Genomic DNA, 18,852 nt, shown 5'->3' with positions numbered 1-18,852 from the left:
TTGCCCGACCTCAGAAAACTTATGAAAACTCCTCAAACCCTTCGTCCAACCAGTTTCCCCTAAAACCTTTACATTAGGGTTTCCTTCTTGCCGGTTGGTCTCCCCACTCTACAAATGCAATGGAATCCTGCATGTAGTTGTATTGTCTAGTTATTTCCCCCTTATTGATTCCGTTGACCCCAAATCCTCTACCAGAAAATATTTCAATCCCTACTTTCCCTTATTCTCACAGCTAATGACAATATCTTCTAGCCCACCTGAAAGGAAAACTCAGTCTTTGTAAAAACTAGACGATTGATTACTTACTTGTTTTCCACCAGCTTCCTCCACTATGCAAACCGTCAATGCAAGAAATTGTTCCTACTTCCCCTCTAGTTCCCAGTCTGTTCCAAAACATTCTTATTTTTTCATGCATAAACTTTCCTCCAGAAGCCCTAAATCTCTTCCTTGCCTCCAGTCCTCCCTTGAGCCTCGCCTCTTCCCACCTGGTAGCCCAGATGGACAAATAAATTTCTCAATATTCTACTCCGTGACGTCCAAGCCCCACATTGACATAATGTCTCCAGGTTTGGGATCCAGATCAATAGAGTCCCATTGGTTTACCATGGTTTCTCCCCCTATCCGCTATTTGGAACCTCCCAAAAAAATGGTAGTTGAAAACTCTTTCCACAAGTGCGTGCAATCGCTTACAGTTGGCAGCGAGATGAAAACAAACAATAAAAAACTCCTCCATGTTTATTTCTCCCTAATCCCTCGTTTACCACCGTCCTCATTCCTGATGCAGCCAGACCTAGTGACAGGTACATACCAGCTATCTGTTGTTTCCTGAAACCTACCTCCAAGTGTTGCAGTCACCATATCATACAACCTCCTCATCGCTGCCATTCCCCTGTAGATTTTCGAACTCTATCACCATAGTCAGGGTTTTTCCTCCCTAATGGTAATTTTTTAACATGGTTGTAATAACGCACTATGTGACGAGACATTTGATATACACTTGAGCACAAGTGGGGGCTATTTGTAGTATTATGACTATGATTATGAGTTGACTGTTAGTATTGGTAAGGGATGATTTCAAATTAATAGATATAATGTCTTGATCTTTGGAACATGTGGTTGGCACATGCAAACCATCGCAAGGTAACATTGTTTATGTTAGCATGAAAAGGTAACAATTGATTTTTTTATATAACTAACAGTTGGGTGATGTGAAATTACATAGTAAGACTCAATTACAGCACAAAAGAAGGTAAAAGAAAGGAATTGCATGAGAATTCCTTTGGATATTTTTGGAAACCACAATCCCAAATGAATGAGGGATTTGTATTAGGAATTATTCTTAACCTTGATTTTGTTTGACATTATGTGGATATGTGCTATATTCATGAACTCGTAATTGACAGGAATATTAGCTAGTTTCTTGTTGTATCTAGATCCATCAAGGGAATTGGAATCGCTGAGAGATGGTGTGAATGGGTCCAGTTGCAAGTAAATGTGCTCGACACAATAAAGTAAGGTAAATAGTATATTATTATATTTATTTATACACTGACAATTGTGTGTTTATTGTAGTATGATGTAGGGGTTGCAGGACAAAAGAGACTGCTATGAAATCTTGAAGAAGGCTTGGGTTGAGATTTCCCCTAAAAGCATTGGGAACCAATGGGGATTGAGTCATGATTCTTGTTTCTAGTCTTGTGATTTTGGTCTTCTGTGATTTGTTTGCGCTTGATTTGCAGTTTCATCTATGTTTGGTGTAAGGCCTTGCTAATTTATTTGTCGTACCATATTGCTATTTGTTTTCATGGTTTTTTTCTTGGTTTCTTTTGGTTCTTCCCTTTTATGTTTTTAGGGTATTGGGAATTTGTTTGGAAGGAGTAGGTTGATGGATCTTGGGAATAGATGGATAAAACCGATATTTAATGTAAGGATCATATGAAGCTTGGTGCATGTATAAGGGCATGTAAAGGCAAGAATATGATAACCAATTGGATTGGTTGGCTCCAGCGGGGTAAATGGACAGTGGAAATATAATCATGAGAAAGGTAAAAATAAAGGTAAACTAAATGGATTTGAAGCGTCATACACCTTGGCTAAGTTGGGAACTATTGGTCTCAAAATTGTGCATGTTGTGCACAGATAAAGGAAGTTATCTTAACCTTGACTTTATGATATTTGGTAATTAGGTTTTGATGATGATTATGCTAATGTTTATATTTGTATACATGTATGTATGTATGCCATTTTTCGATAGAGTCGTGTTATACATGATTTACAATTGCGGACAAAAGTATCTCCCCTAGGTCGGTGGCTAACCTAGAACGATAGAGAGACATGGAACCCTATGCTTTTCCATAAATTAAATAGATGACAGAGTGAGGCCTACTTGGAATCATTCACACATTGTTCTCCTTCTTTAGGTTGGAAGCTCCAATTATATCTTCGAGTGCCAAAATTAGAACTTACATAGTCAGATAACACAAGCCAAGAAGCTATGATATCTATGCAATATCATCTAAATACTTCATTCAATAGATCAGCATGGTATTGAAATATATGAAATAACAAAATCACATATAGGAAAACAATGAATTCTTTGCATTGATATAAATGGAAGGAGATTACAACCATAAGTAGTAGTTGATCTTGTAGAAGAGATCCTCCAATTTGTTGACTTATGCTTTCCTTGTCACAATATGCACCTCCCATCACTGTAAATGCATGAGATGATAACCACTCACTACAACAACATAAAGGCAGAATCACTCTTGAAAATCCAACCCCAACCACATAGAAGGTTGGGAATATATAGAGAAGTAGGGAAAGTTGGTAGTTCTTATCCAATTACCATTCTAAGGCTTGAGATCCACCTTTGATGGAGGGATAGGATCAAAGGATGAGTGATGAAAAATCGAGAGTAGGTTAGGATAGGATCTGAATGTTTTATAAAAGGTAATTAGTTAAAACAACTTCTGGAAACTCCTAGAAGGGGAAGCTTCTAAAATCTCCAGCATTCTCCTAGATTTCTAGAACCAACACAGGTTTAAAGGGGAGCAACCTATTGGTGACCAACACAAGCCACAATGGAGCAACCTATAGGTGATCACACCTTAGTAGGCATATAGGAAGCGTCGGTCCCAAAACTGGCTCAGATGATGAAGTTTAGGGATGAAATTCTAGGGGATGAATGGAACATGCTTAGAGCTTTATGCAAGATAGTGACAAGGGGGAATAGGACGTTGATTGATCCCAATAGGAGGTTCACTAATTGGTTGTGACAAAAATGGCCTATACTAAGAATGCCCCCTAAAGCACAAATTCAGATATGATGACTGAATATTGAAGTGCTTTACCTTGTGACAAGTCAGGATTAGGGACAACCAATGAGCTTCATCTGTTACAATAAATTTAGAACATGACATCTTTGTTTTCTGATGGAGGCATACCCATACTCAGCTCATAAGCTAACATAACATGTACAATGATCAAATGACATGTCAATAGATGCAACTGGTGGACCCATGACTAAATGATGGTCTATATGTTTATAGCCATCATACATTGTGATATTTTTGTAACTCTTGAAATCGTAGCCTGAATGGATGAAACTAGATCCAAGGTGTTCTATCTCATTCACATGATCAACTAATGTATGAGTATAACCAGGTGAATCAATCAGTTGGAGTGAAACATGGTAGACACCATATGATTACTGTTCAATGATGTAAGTCATTAACAAATGCAAGAGAAACCACCGACGATGTTAATGGCTCTCAAGGTACTATAATACAATCTGGATGGTGTGAATGAATGACTTGATGTCAAAAACTAGAAATAATCTTTCGATTGAATACCAATGATGTAAACCCATCGTAAAGAGTGAGGAAACTTTCCATTGATGTATGCAAGCACCAAGGTACAAAAGTTGTGTTTCTATGTAAACTTCCTGGATAATGTGTCGATGTCGACGGGAAATGACCCATCGTAGGAGGGCCTTGATATATCCCCCATCAACGACACAAAACAGGTATCATGATTGAGACAAAGTGATCAGAATGATGCTGACATGAAACCGGATCAAGAAAGACAGACATAAAATGAAGGCTTAAGAGTATTTTAGCATAAATAAATTGAATGAATTATCTTGAACACACCGGTGACACTGAATGGAGTTAGTAGCATTGACCCAAAACTGAAATGGAGGCTCTTAAAATGGTATGATAACTAAAAGACAAGTAGATTACCCAACCCAATAGTCACAATGATGAAGTGGAAGAGTGTCATGTTCAATAGCTACTCGGTGCCATTACCAAAATGGAATCCCTTATTTTCGCAATTTCCCCAACCATACTGGTCAATACCTCTTTATTTTTTAACAAGCTTGATGAAGATAACATATGCTTGATATGTAAATTCATCCTTCAGATGAATCCCTCAAAGTATATTTAATGAACCCTGAGAAGGAGTGGTTCGGAATTGTCATGTTCGAAAATTCCATCGTTGTTTGATGTTTTTATGAGTCTAGTGAAGGCAAAACTTCACATATTTTTCATGTTTAGAAAGTTTGAAAAAGAGGCGAAAAATAAAAAAAAAAAAACTCCAAATGTCCCTTTCCATAGGTAGTCCCTTAGGTCCAAAAATAGAAAACAATACCCCAAAGAACCTCTTAGCCATGTTTGAATAAGGTATTCAATTTTCGTAGCTTGTTTGTAACACCCTCCTCCCACATCTACCCAAGTAACTGACCAACCAGGGTAAACATTTGATGATAATTTACTATGATATGATTCAACCTCCTAAGTCATGTTAAGGAAGTGGAACTGAGAGAAACACACCATACAAACCTTCAACCTCAGTAATAGGACCCCTAGGTACCATCCCAAACTTTCTACTAACCCGCTTCTATGTCCCACTGATTCTTTAAGCTATTAAACCTCTAAACGCTCCCATGCTAGCATCCCAATAGCTCTATATGCTCCCATAAGCCTGCATGCCTACGTCTAGGTATTATTTCCAGTAGACCTATTCTAGAGCTTGGGGAATTTAAGGCAGTTTCCAGGCCTAGAATTTTGTCCACTGCCAAAACTTTATGTAACTTCTAGAATATGTTAAACACATGATAACAAGACTAATAAACAAAAAATTAACTCTAGGACTAGGCCTGACCATCCCCAACGGGGATTGACATTCTGTAAAACACTTGGTATCAATATAATATATAGGTGTAAATGATAGATCTAAGCATAGGAGTCTTATACTTATCTGAGATTTGCTATGAGGCATTATTTCCTTATCACTTTAGTTGTAGTATTGTCGATTAGGCCATAGATACATTGTTCATTCATATATAAGTAAAAACATGATGGAAGCCATACATAGCCACTATCATAAAACATATTCATAACCAGCATAATAACAATAGAAATATGAAGGAAACACCAACCATATAATCCACATATACACTGGTATAATACTCATGAGCTAACAAGGAGAAATAACCTCATATTAATGATGCAAAATCCAACCGGTATAAAACTACCACATTCCACCTGACCGTAGACATGGCTGAGAAAAATCTCTCTTTAGCTAGTCACCCCCATGCCATATTCCAACCATGAATGTGGGATCTCATAAAACATATCAATCAAAAGAATAAAGGGCTTCCAAAGGACAAACCACCTCAACCATTCAAACAATGATTCCACCTCACGGTTAGACATCACAAAGCCATCATCAGATTGGTCTCTACCCAAGCCTTCTAGGGCTCCAGAGTGTTTGTTCAATCAAGGGCTCCAGGACTAGTAACTCAACCCACAGCTACTACCAAGATCCAGAGCGTTTGTCCAACCAAGGCTCAAGGAATAGTAACTCAACCCACTAAGCGCTCCAAAGAATTTTTCCAACCAAGGCTCCAGGACTAATAACTCAACCCAAGCTATTACAGGGATCCAGACCATCTGTCCATCAAGGCTCCAAGAACTAGTAACTCAACCCAAACTAAGGAAACATTAGAACCAACCAAAAAACAAGGAAAATGAACCCACAAAACCATGGTTATCTAGGAAATGGCAAGGCTACGAAAATCCACTATCAATCCAGGAAATCCTCCATGCTAGTGACATATCATGACCAGTAACCACATGCATGCCAGAACTAGTGAGGAAGACATACATGCAACTTGGTACTTGTAAGAAAAACCCGCTATAGCTACTAATCATAATGCCCTCTTGCACTTTCTTACTCCTCCTTTTCCTTCTTGCTCCAAAACTCCAAGTATGCCACACTCTCCAAGAGTGCCCCAAGAAAAATCTAAGTGTCCAAGAGTATGAGAGAGAGAATAATGAGAGAGCTCCAAAACTGAATTGACCAAGCCTACATTGACAAATTAGGCCTTTATTTTCATCATTTTCCTCCTCACATGTAACTTGTAACCCTTCACCTTCCTTTCCTCCTAATTTCCTTTATTTTCATAAATAAAATGCCAATAAATGCCTCATGCCTTTCCAAATGCTTTGCCATTGCCTTTGCCAATTTCCTTAGCCATAATAAACCAAATGAACACCCACTAGGATGTTTTGCCCACCATTAGCTTGGAATTCGTGTCCCATCATTGTGGCCTTATATAATTTTACATGAATTTTTCACCAGGGTTGTTACAGAACCCTCCCCCTTGGGGGAACATCGTCCTCATTGTTTGATGAAACCTATAACCAACAAGAGCACTGAAAACAAAACACACTACCCATGGAGATTTATAACATAGCTCATTGCAATATTTACAATGACCACTGCTGAAACATGAAAAACATACCATTTACTGGAGCTTTATAACACAACTCATTATGGTATTTACAATAAACACATATAAACATACACATTGCTTCACCTAGAAAATGACCATACTATATGTGGATCTTTATAAACCATCTCGATACAATACTTACAATAATATACACATATATAGATTTTATCAACCAAAAAATAAAAGGATACGATGCCAGCGTCTGCAACAAGGGAATCCAGAGGCTCACACCTCCACCATCAAAAGTAATACCAGGATTCACCTCCTTCCCAGGAAGTCCAAAATCCACTGCAAAGTCAAATCTACCTCTAATGTCCAGTGCTACAATCCAACGCCACTTGTCCTCTCAACAAACAGTTACCATCTTGTTGTTCCAGGGCACACTCTCAATGTGCATCTGATTCCATTTGGAAATGCTAATGACCAAATAAAATCCATCCCTGGCCTTCCCTTATCTGCTAACAAGTCCCTCGGGCAATCCGGTCACCCCGTTCTGTGCAGTCATAGACCTTCCAAGTTCCACTGGCACCCCCATCTTGGGCAGTCCATCCCTTTGCAAGGCTTCCTTGCATCAGAAGATACAAAAACAAAGGCATATCCCTGACTTAAAACCATCATACCAGTCATAGCATGCTCACGGAAATCAATGAAAAATATTGGGTACCAGTGTCCCACAATAGCCCTATTCCTGAAGTGCTTTATCAACATACTACTGCATGTTCCAATTCCTTTCACTGATGCTGCTAATTCTTGTAGTTAGTTTCAACCACCCAAACAGGCATTTCTATGATTCACGTACCAAGTACATAACTTCCATTAGATTTAAAATAAATTGAAATAACTTCAAATCATACCTCGTTGGTAGCTCGTCAATAAGGTAAACTTGCAATCCTATTTACTTCCTATCACCACAAGTCAAACTAGCACATTTGAGCAAATCATCATGTATAAGCATATCACATCAAGTTAGCTCAAACATAACCATCATAAATCAAAATCATAAATCAGAATCATACATCACATGAAATCATCATAGATCAGAATCATAAATCACATGCATAATAAAAATTAAATAAAATGTTGATACTTATCCTTTAATCAATCCTTAGCTTCTACCTTTGTCCTTATATTGTATGCACACTAGATCAGTTTCCACACTCGACAAACAGTCAATGGCTTTTCCTCAACCATGTGCACATACACATAGTGCGCATCACACATACAACTGTACGCGACATACAACACCGTGCAATAGATGCACCTACACTTGACATACAACACATACACCTACACCCAGTGTACAACGCAACACAATACATGTGCCTCCATCTGGTGCACACCACCACACAATACGTACACTTACACCTGATGTAAAACCCAATACATATACATACACAAAGTAAAACACAATGAATAAACATGTCATGATACCACACTACAAAATGCATATACATAGTACCACATGTCTGCAACACAACATGTACGGCATGCACACAATACCACATGTACACTAGTACCACATGGAAATCATGTACACAATACCACCTGCGTAGCGTGTACACATCATCACATGTACATGACACCACCTGCACAATGTATACACAATGCCACATGTACATCGTACCGCCTATAAAACATGTACACAATGTCAGACGTACACAACACTACATGCACAACATGTACACAACACCATATTCACGACTTGTACATAACACTACTTACACACAACACCATATGTACAACATGTACATGTCACGACATGCTCACAACACCACTTGTACAATCATGCACACAACACCATATTTACATAGTACTGCATATAAAACATGTACATAGCACCATATGTACACAATGTTGCATATCTGACATGCGCACAACACCATGCACACAAAACCGTATATCACTCATGCGCACAGTACCATGTGTACACAACACCACATATCCAACATGTACATAGCACCATCTATACCCAGTGTTAGCACTTTGTAATTTTCCGAGGTTTCCGAAGAAAATCGCAAAGGTAACCAATAAACTACTTTGGAAGTTGGGATCTCGCTTTGCCAGATTTAGAGAGGGCTCTCTCTGTAAGATTTAACTTTGTTGTATTGAATATTAGGCTAGTTATGAAGTTTAAGGTTTGATTTTCATTTGAATGGTTGGTTGATAATTAGATTACCATTGGGCTATGGAATCTGTTTCATAAAGTATGGATCAATCTCAATGTCTACAAATAGATCTCACAGAGCAGGGTAGCCAAACTAAATGGATTCTTTTAGTTTATGAGATGGGGAAGGAAGAACAGATTAAGATTCACTTTAGGTATAAAGCATTGTTACCTGAATTCTATATTTAAAGATCAGTAGAAAACATTGAAATTATTCATAGCCCAGAGTTTTGTCCTTTGCTTATCTATTGAATAATTCAAATTAAGAAACAAATATGTGCAATACACAGAGAAATATAAACACATAAGATGATAGAGGAACTTCACCACCAACTTGACACAAGAATCATGTGAAAGAGCTTTTTGTTTTACTGGTAAATTCACTAATGCTTCAGCAATGTAAAATAATGCTCTTCTATCTAAAACCCAACCTCTATTACTTCAAAAATTGAAGTATTTATAACTTGTTTACAAAAATGTCTTGATTTAAAATATCAAGATTTAGTGTGAATATCTAAAAGAAATATCTTGAAACAAAATTCAAGATTTTATTACAAAAGGTATGAAAATAGATTAAACTATCTAAAAATATCAGTCACATATGTACTAGTGTTGTTTATGGGTGTTCTGGTAGTGACTGGGCCTCTAAATATGCAATATCGTTGTCCTGCTGATAGATGTGTCTCGCTATCTTGTTGTTTCACTGCGTTCTATTTTGATGACTGTAGGTGCTAAAACAGTGCTAAAAGTGTCCCCACTATCCTTTGAGTGGTTTTGGTTCTCTATGATTGGAGGCTAGGAGAATGAACTATAAGTAAGAGCAGAATGTGTGGCAGAACAGAGGAAAACACCTTTCAGAGGGGGTCGGAGCAGTGGCATGGCATGTGAAGTAATCAGGAAGGCGGTTAGAGTTGGATTTTAGAAAAAATGAAGGGATAATGAAATAAAAATAAGAGGGAAAGGTTATGTAGGTCCCAACTAGAGTTAAAACCATATTGCATATCCATAATGGTGGAGATGGTTTTTTACAAAGGATGGATGCAAACATGATTTAAACAGTAGCGGATTCTTTTTAAGTCAAAACTTCATTCTGACCTATCTTTCAATCTAAGAGTCGGATTTGGTCGTAGGATATATCATTGGAAATCTTCTTCTGAGTAATTTCTGATGAAAACCCCCACAGTCTAATCTAATCCAAACATTTTCATGCAAAAAATTTCCTCAATTCTTAGTACTTGGTGTTTCTTTGGAAATCATTTTCAAGATGAAATATTATTTACAACATCTCAAATATAATAATGATCAACTATAATCAAGAAATCCTCTAAAAATTATAGGACCCTAACACCCAACACTGGATATAAAACATTCACACAACACCATCTGTACCCCTTGTACATAACATTGCATAAATGACATGTACACACACTATATATACACCACACCACATTCGCACAACATCACAGATGCAACATGTTCAACATATACAAAATATGCACAATAGTAGTACCACACATCCAAAACCGCACTATGTTTACTAAGAAACTGTATGTCCAATGTCTTATCCATGCTTATCCCAAGATGTCCCAGACTACACTGCTTTTCATTTTCCTAATGTATCCCTTAGAGTTACCTATCATAACATAAACATAGGCACAATACAAGCATATCATATCAATTCATATCGACATGATACTGACCTCATATATTTTTCATGACTAATCATCCCACTTGATTTCCATAAGACTAGGAACCTCGTCATGCCATTCGTTTGCATAAGAAATAATTCCTCCACAAGAATTATCCCTGACAACCTTGTCAGACAATGACATAGATACATGGATACATACATATACATAAGAATTAGCATAAAGAAATCATGATCCTATCATACAATGATCTAGATCTTGGGGGAGGCCCCCAAGATCTGAAGAATTGCAATGCTAGAAAGAAAATGTCAGAACACACAGTAAATAAAACCACAAAGAAACTATTTATTAAAACTAATAATAACTATAAAGGCTACATTGTGGCATACAATCTGTCCTTTTACAAAATGCGAATTGTTACTTATAGTTTTTTTCAGCTACAATACCATGGGTCAATTCCATGGGTGAGTGAATACCATGGGTGGATGTCACAATACCATGGGTCAATTCCATGGGTGAATGAATACCGTGGGCGGATGTCACAATACCATGGGAAAATACCATGGGTAAATTCCATTGGTGGATGAATAACATGGGTGGATGAATACCATGGGTTGATGCCATTTTCTATTCAGATCATTCCTCCATCCTTAAGAAGCAATGGTCCTCATTATGTGAAGTTGCCTTCTGCAAAGCCTTTGTTGAATATGAAGAGCCACTGAAGAGAAGGGTTTTATGTGGTTAACCCATAACCATGATGAACGAAGATCCGAGGATAAAGATACCCTGTAATGCTTGTGACCAACTATGATACTGACAGTGTGCGGCCTAGCAAATTGACTTCGATGAAGTGTGGGTTTGTGGATGACCCATAACCATGATGAACGAATATTTGAGGATAGAGATACCATGTAATTCTTGTGACCAACTGTAATATTGATAGTGTGCGGCCTAGCAAATGGACTTCGATGAAGTGTGGGTTTGTGGATGACCCATAACCATGAAAAATAAATATCCGAGGATAGAGATACCATGTAATTCTTGTGACCAACTGTGATGCTAACAGTCTGCGGCCTAACAAATGGACTTTGATGACAAGGATTTTGTGTGGTTGACCCATAATTGTGTTGTTGGATTTTGATGAACTAGCAGGGGCCTACATAGCCTAGGGTGGGAGGGCACGTCTCCAAAAAAGCCAAGACAAATGCTTCTATGATGAAATTGATGAATGTGAAGTAGGTGCCTACTAAAGCGGGGTGGGAGGGCACATCTCCAAAGGGAACCCTCTCTCAATGTTGCTCCAGAATTAAAATGGACATAACTCGGTCAATATAACTCAGAATATTTATTATAACCTGTTTTTGGAAATAGAAGGACCATTTTTCATCTTCCCATGTGTTGGAAATCCTTATATTGACACTCTAGAATCTCATATTCACGCTGCAACTTTTCCGTCATCACAAAAGTTTTGAAAAAAAACGTTGATTTTAAATCAACGATATCTCCCACATTCGAACTCTGATTCGAGCCATTTTTTTTTGTGAAATGGAGAAATTTTTTGAGAGGAGCTCAGATCTACAATCACTTTTCTGAAATTTTGCACCAAAATTGCAAAAAAAATATATAGGAGAGTCACTGTCTATTAGTGTCGATATCTTCATCCCTCCATCAGTGATCAAATTTCTCTTTTTGCATGCATAATAGGTGTCCCATCCGATCTGTTGCATTCCATTAGGTAATGGATCAACTGATGGTAGTGGTTCATTATCAAATTTCCCTCATGATATTTACCTACTGGCCCATTTTCACATGTTCAGGTCATTTACTGTTATTTTATTTCATTTCCATTTACCAAAATCATTTTTAGGGTTTTAGGTCTCACTAGGTCTAGGGTTTTCCACCATGGTCATCAAAACCCCAATAAAAGGTCAGTAGGCACATGAGGAGGTCTTATAAGTTCATCAGATCGAAATTTCACTAAGGATATGCTTAATAAATCATTTTTACGTCAAAACTCTATTTTGAGGTGAAAACAAAGTTTTTTATTTCTATGTACACAATTTATGTAATTTGAAATGTTTTCTATATGTAATAAGTTCCAGATGCTGCCCTTGCTCACCTTGCCAACTCCAGCCACTGCAGACAAAAGCAAAAGCATTAATGCATCAGTTTACCAAGTGATTAAGAAAAGTCAATTCAAATGAAAAACAGAGCTTATGACCAAAAGTGACTTTGACATTAGAAAAGTGGGTTTGAATAAGTGAAAAATTAAAAGCCATCCATATTTAAAGTGAAAGGAGTGCCATTTATCATTTCATTATGAAAAATACCCTTGGAGAGAAAAAAATCGAGATTTGGAGGCAAATTGAGCTAAGGAGATCAAAAACCCTGTTGTCCAAGCAAACTTGTCTAGCGTTGCGTATCAGAGGTAGTGCGCTGCACATCAGTGACTTTCTACCAGTGTAAATTTGCACAGGCGCTGCACATTGGGCCCAGTGTGTTGCGCATCAATCCAACACTTGCTAAATCGTTCCCAAATCATTCAATAACCCCCAAAAATGTTGCATTGCTATTCTACAAGTAAGTCATCATTACCCTAGAGCTAAATTTGATGTCATACTTGTGTTCTTTATGAGTTTTGCATGTTGAAAGTGAAACCCTAGCTTGTCTTCATTACTTTCCCTTTCATCATGCAATTTTCACTCCATAATCAAAAACAACATCATTAAACCCTAAAACACTTCATTTATCCCATTTTCTATATCCCACTCCCCTAAAACAACTAATTCCCTTCACCAAACCCTAAATCCTTCACTAAACCCTAGTTTCCCAAAACTCATCCCTTCATTCCCCAATTCCATTTCCCATTAGTAAAATCTCTTGATACTCATCACCCTTGTCCTCCCTCATTACCATTTTTCACCATATCATCATCACATCATTTTCCTAAGACAAGCACCAAGCACAATGGCAAGAAATAGTGAGTCAAGCTATGAAGAGGAAACACTGAGTGATAGTTCAAGAGAAAGGAATGTACAGCCTACGAGACCTCAAAAGGGTGGGAAAATTATCAGAGAGGAACCTATTAGCATTGTTGAACTTCTTGCTTGCCCCCTTGCTACCACTTGTTTCAGATACCAATCCTACTTTGATTTTTGTGATATGGTTGAGAGGGTTAAGTATCATCATGAATTAGCAAGGCAATTTGTCATAAACATGGAGAATAACATGGTACATCTTGCTGGCATCAATTTCACTCTTTCACCAGCCATTATTGTAGAAGCAACTAGAATGCTAGATGTAGCGGAGAGGTGGAACAAAAGACAGAATATCAAAAAATAGCATTATGAACCATACATTAAGGCCAAATATCATAGTAAATTGGGCAAGGTGTTTCCTTTCAAGTTCTTGGAGGACTGGTATCTTCCACTTATGAAACTCATCATCAAATACTTCACATGTGAGGGTAGGTTCTCCAGACTCTATGCCTATCATATCAGATTACTTATGCACTTCACCAGGGTTAGAATGATGAGTATTCCATATTTCATTTGCAAAAACATAGAGATGATGACTGTGATTGCAAAGAGAAAACCATACCCACAGCAGCTCAAAAGTATTTATCACTTTGCTGCCATCAAGATTATTGTTGTGCATTAGCTCACTCAGTTGGGAGTGCCATGGGAAACCTTCATTGCCCATGAAATCTTCAAGGGGCATCAAATATTTGCAAATCCTCAAGAGGAAGGTGAACCTTCTAGGCAACAAAGAGAGCTTGAAAGAAAAACTGAAGAGGCTCACATTCCTGTGTTTATAACCTATGAAAAAACACCAGGAGACTTTTTTCAGCTACCAAACGAGTATTATCTTCACTAGGGGTGGAAGGGGTCTCATTTCCTTCACCGGATCATAGGCAAATGCTATCTTCACCTAGGGTGAAAGGGGTTTTTCCTTCTTATTCAGCAGAACAGGTACAGGACAAAGGAAAGAAACAATTGCATGATGAAGGGCCTTCTGAAGGCCAAGATAGGGATTTTGTTTTGGTTGAGGAAGATGACACTGATTTGGGCTCCCAAAGCTCAAGACTCAAGGATGTGGTCATCAAAGAGAAAGAAGCTGAGATCCAAGCCTTATCACTTGACCTTGAGTCTTTAAGCTATTAAACCTCTAGATTCTCCCATGCTATGGGCATCCCAACGTCTAGAGAGCTTTGGACCCTCCCACAAGCCTGCATCCCTATGTCTAGGGATTATTTCTATCAAACCTGTGCCAGAGTCCAGGGAATTTAAGGCACTTTCCAAGCCTAGAGTTTCGCCCACTGCCCATAACCTATTGTAACTTACAAAATCCATTAAACACATTATAACAATACTAATAAACTAAAAGATAACTCCAAGACTAGGCTTGACCATCCCCAACCAGGACTGACATTATGTCAAACATTTGGCATTAATGAAATCTACAGGTGTAAATGATAGATCTAAGCAAAGGGGTCTTATACTTATATGATATTTTCTATAAGGCATTATTTCCTTGTCACTTTAGTTGTAGTCTAATCCATTAGGCCATAAATACATTGTTCATTCATATATAAGTAAAACATGATGGGAGCCATATATAGCCATTATCTTAATACATATTCATAACCAGCATAATAACAACAGAAATACCAAGGAAACACCAACCATATAATCCACAATATAAACCAATATAATACTCATGAGATGAAAAGGAGAAATAACCTCATATTGATGATGCAAAAGCCAACACGGTATGGGACTACCACGTTCCAACCGACCGTAGACATGGCTGAGAAAAATCTCTCTTCATCGAGTCACCCCTGTGCCATATTCTAAGCATGAATGTGGGATCTCATAAAACATATCAATCAAAACCATCCAGGGCTTCTAGAGGCCAAACCACCTCAACCCTTCAAACAATGATTCCACCTCACAATCAGACATCACAAAACCATCATCAGATTGGTCTCTACCCAAGCCTTTTAGGGGTCAATAGAATTTGTTCCAACCAAGGCTCCAGGACTAGTAACTCAATCAACAACTGTTGTCGGGCTCTAGAGCATTTTTCCAACCAAGGCTCTAGGACTAGTAACTCAACCCACTAAGGGCTCCAGAGAAATTGTCCAACCAAGGCTCCAAGACTAATAACTCAACCCAAGTTGTTGCAGGGCTCCAGAGTGTTTGTCCAACCAAGGCTCCAAGAACTAGTAACTCAAGCCAAGCTAAGGAAACATGAGAACCAACCAAAAAAAATAAAAAGAAAATGAACCCACAAGACCATGGCTATCCAGGAAATGGCAAGGCTAGGAAAATCCACTGTTAATCCAGGCAATCCTCCATGCCAGTGATAGATCATGACCAATAAACCACATGCATATGCCATGCACGCCAAAACCAGTGAGGGAAACATACATGCAACTCAGTACCTGCAAGAAAAAACATTGTGGCTATTGGTCTCGATGCCCTCTTGCACTTTTGTGCTCTTCCTTTTCATTATTTCTCCAAAACTCCAAGTATGCCATAGTCCCCAAGAGTGCTCCAAGAAAACTCTAAGTGTTCAAGTGTATGAGATAGAGAGAATAATGAGAGAGATCCAAAATTGAACTAACCAAGCTTACACTGACCAATCCTTGTCCACTGATCCTCAGAAGCCTTTTTATCAATTAGGCCTCTATTTTCTTAATTTTCCACTATTTTCCTTCATTTTCCTCCTCACATGCAACCTGTGACCTTTCACCTTCCTTTTCTCCTAATTTCCTTTATTTTCATAAATAAAATGCCAATAAATTTCTCATGCCTTTCCAAAGTCTTTTCCATTGCCTTTGCTAGTTTCCTTAGCCATAATAAACTGAATGAACACCCACTCGGATGTTTTGTCCAGCATTCAACTTGAAATATGTGTCCCATCATCGTGGCCTTATATATTTTTACATGATTTTTTAACCAAGGTTGTTACATAGTCTATCTCATTCTGGAAAAGGGTTAAACTTATACTGAGTATACTTATTTTCATTTACTTTTAAAAGTTTTAAAAGATAAGTGCTCAACAATATTTCATATTTTGGGAGTCTGAAAAGAGCTGAAAGAGTTCTCCTCCCAGAGGAATGAGTGGTATAAGGGATAGAAACTCGTTCCGGTCACGATGGAACTTCTAAAAACACGTAAAGGTTAAGAGGCTTGCTAATAACACCACTCATCGTAGTTGTTCCTCAAGAAAGGGTAAAAATTGAGTGAAAGTGCATGATCGTCCAATAATATGGTAACGATGGAATGAGAAAACCAAGGGAAAGATTGAAATTTGAAACATGGGAAACTATGCTTGAAATAAGTTTGCATGCCCCCAAAATAATGACTAAGTTCGAGGTACATGCCCCCCAAGATTCATTTCATTCACCTAAGTAGACTACTAGTTACTAGGTGGATGGAATGAAGGCTCATTTATGAGATCAAGTGAGAGACTCAATTAGAAATTTATGAGATCTAATCAAAGACAATAATTGAAAGGGGATTTGTTTATTTTTTTTAATGAGCTTGACACAGGAAATAACTATGTCCATAGAAACCTATTTAAATTTTTAATGAGGTTGACATAGTAAAAGAAATATCCTCATAATATCTTGTTTCAATTTTTAACGATCTTGACACAAGAAAAGGAACTTTGCTCTGAGGACCTTGTTTCATTTTTTTACAAGCTTGATACAAGGAAATGAACTCTGCTTCAAGAACCTTATTTCAATTTTTAACGAGCTTGACACAAGAAAAGGAACTTTTCTCTAAATACCTTGATCATGACTGCCAAGAGGCCATGGCTTCCAAGAGATTCTCGTCAGATGGGAGAACAACTCTCTAGAAGGGATACATATCAAGGGATCTAATGGAAAGATCAAACTTTAATTTCCCAAGTTAATGATGCACCACATCACCTACTATATCATTAGTAAATGCATGCATGGAATAGGTTTCCACATAATTAACTTGTGGTGGGTAAGATACCACTTGCATATAAGTACCATTTAGGGAAGCTGGTTGATTAGGAGTCAAATTAGGACCAACGAATGAAATTTGGTCAATGGTCATGATTCTTCCTTCATGCGGGAAACACATCACATGAAAGAGTGAAGAAACAAGAGATCCCATGACATAAACATAGTCACGCCCAAGGAGTAAATTAAAATCCAAAAGGCCTTGGACTACCATCACATTGATATAGATAGCATTTTCTCCCAAATTAATAGGCAACGTAAGAAGGATCCCTAACGGTTGTCTAGTTCCTCTATTAAAAGCTAACATATTATCGGTAACACGCACAAGCTGTGGAGAATCTAAACCTTTCCAAGTAGTTGAGAACAGAATAATAAGAGATGTTCCTTCATCTATGATTGCGCTAGGTACGGTCACATTATAAGCATGTACTATGATGTGAAAGGGAACGTAAGGAGGAAGATGATATCTTGTTAGTCAACTCCAATCAAAGGAAGTGACCATATTACTTGGAGGGGGTGGCATGGGAACGGGAGAAATTTCCCCGTGTTCTATGGGAATAGGAGAATTTCTCTCTTGTATCATGGGAACGGGAGGATTTCCCCCCTGTGCCATTAGAACAGGAGGATTGGCCCCCAGTTCATTGTAATATGAAGAAACAAGAAGAACTTGAGTAGTATGAAGTTCATTCTCTACGGGAAAGGTATGATTAAGTGAAGGTGTAACCGAATCAACCATTTTCTCAACCAATGGTTGGTGGAGAACGGACTCATAGGATTCACGTTTAGAGAGTGTAGGATTGATTGGATTCATATTTTGATCAATCACTTCATCAACTAGTGGATGATTGGGAGAAAGCTTTCAGTAACCAGCTGTAAGTCATGGTTGAGAAGCTATACAATTGTCCAACACTTTTTAGGCTTCATCCAAATAAGGAAAAAGGTGAATAAGATTATTCCTTTCACATAAATTATAGGGAAATTTGGCTTTACCCTTTTTCCCGTGGACCTTACTATCACTAGCTGTGAGCTTGTCACCAGCATGATCTCTAGAAGCTAACGAAAAAGGCTGATGTGAGCCTATGGACCACATTTCTAATGCCTTGGAAATACTAGGAAAATATCTAAGAAGGTGGTCACCCTTACATAACATGCAAGGGAATTTAAATTTACTGGGTTGATTGTAATGTTTCTCAACATCATTCGCATCGGTAGTAATGGTTGCTTGGTTTCCCCC

Source organism: Pinus tabuliformis, chromosome 8, assembly GCF_031772625.1.
Source record: "Pinus tabuliformis cultivar Carrire ecotype Pingquan chromosome 8, CPIR1, whole genome shotgun sequence".
In the NCBI taxonomy this organism is placed as follows: domain Eukaryota; kingdom Viridiplantae; phylum Streptophyta; class Pinopsida; order Pinales; family Pinaceae; genus Pinus; species Pinus tabuliformis.
This window is presented reverse-complemented; position numbering follows the sequence as displayed.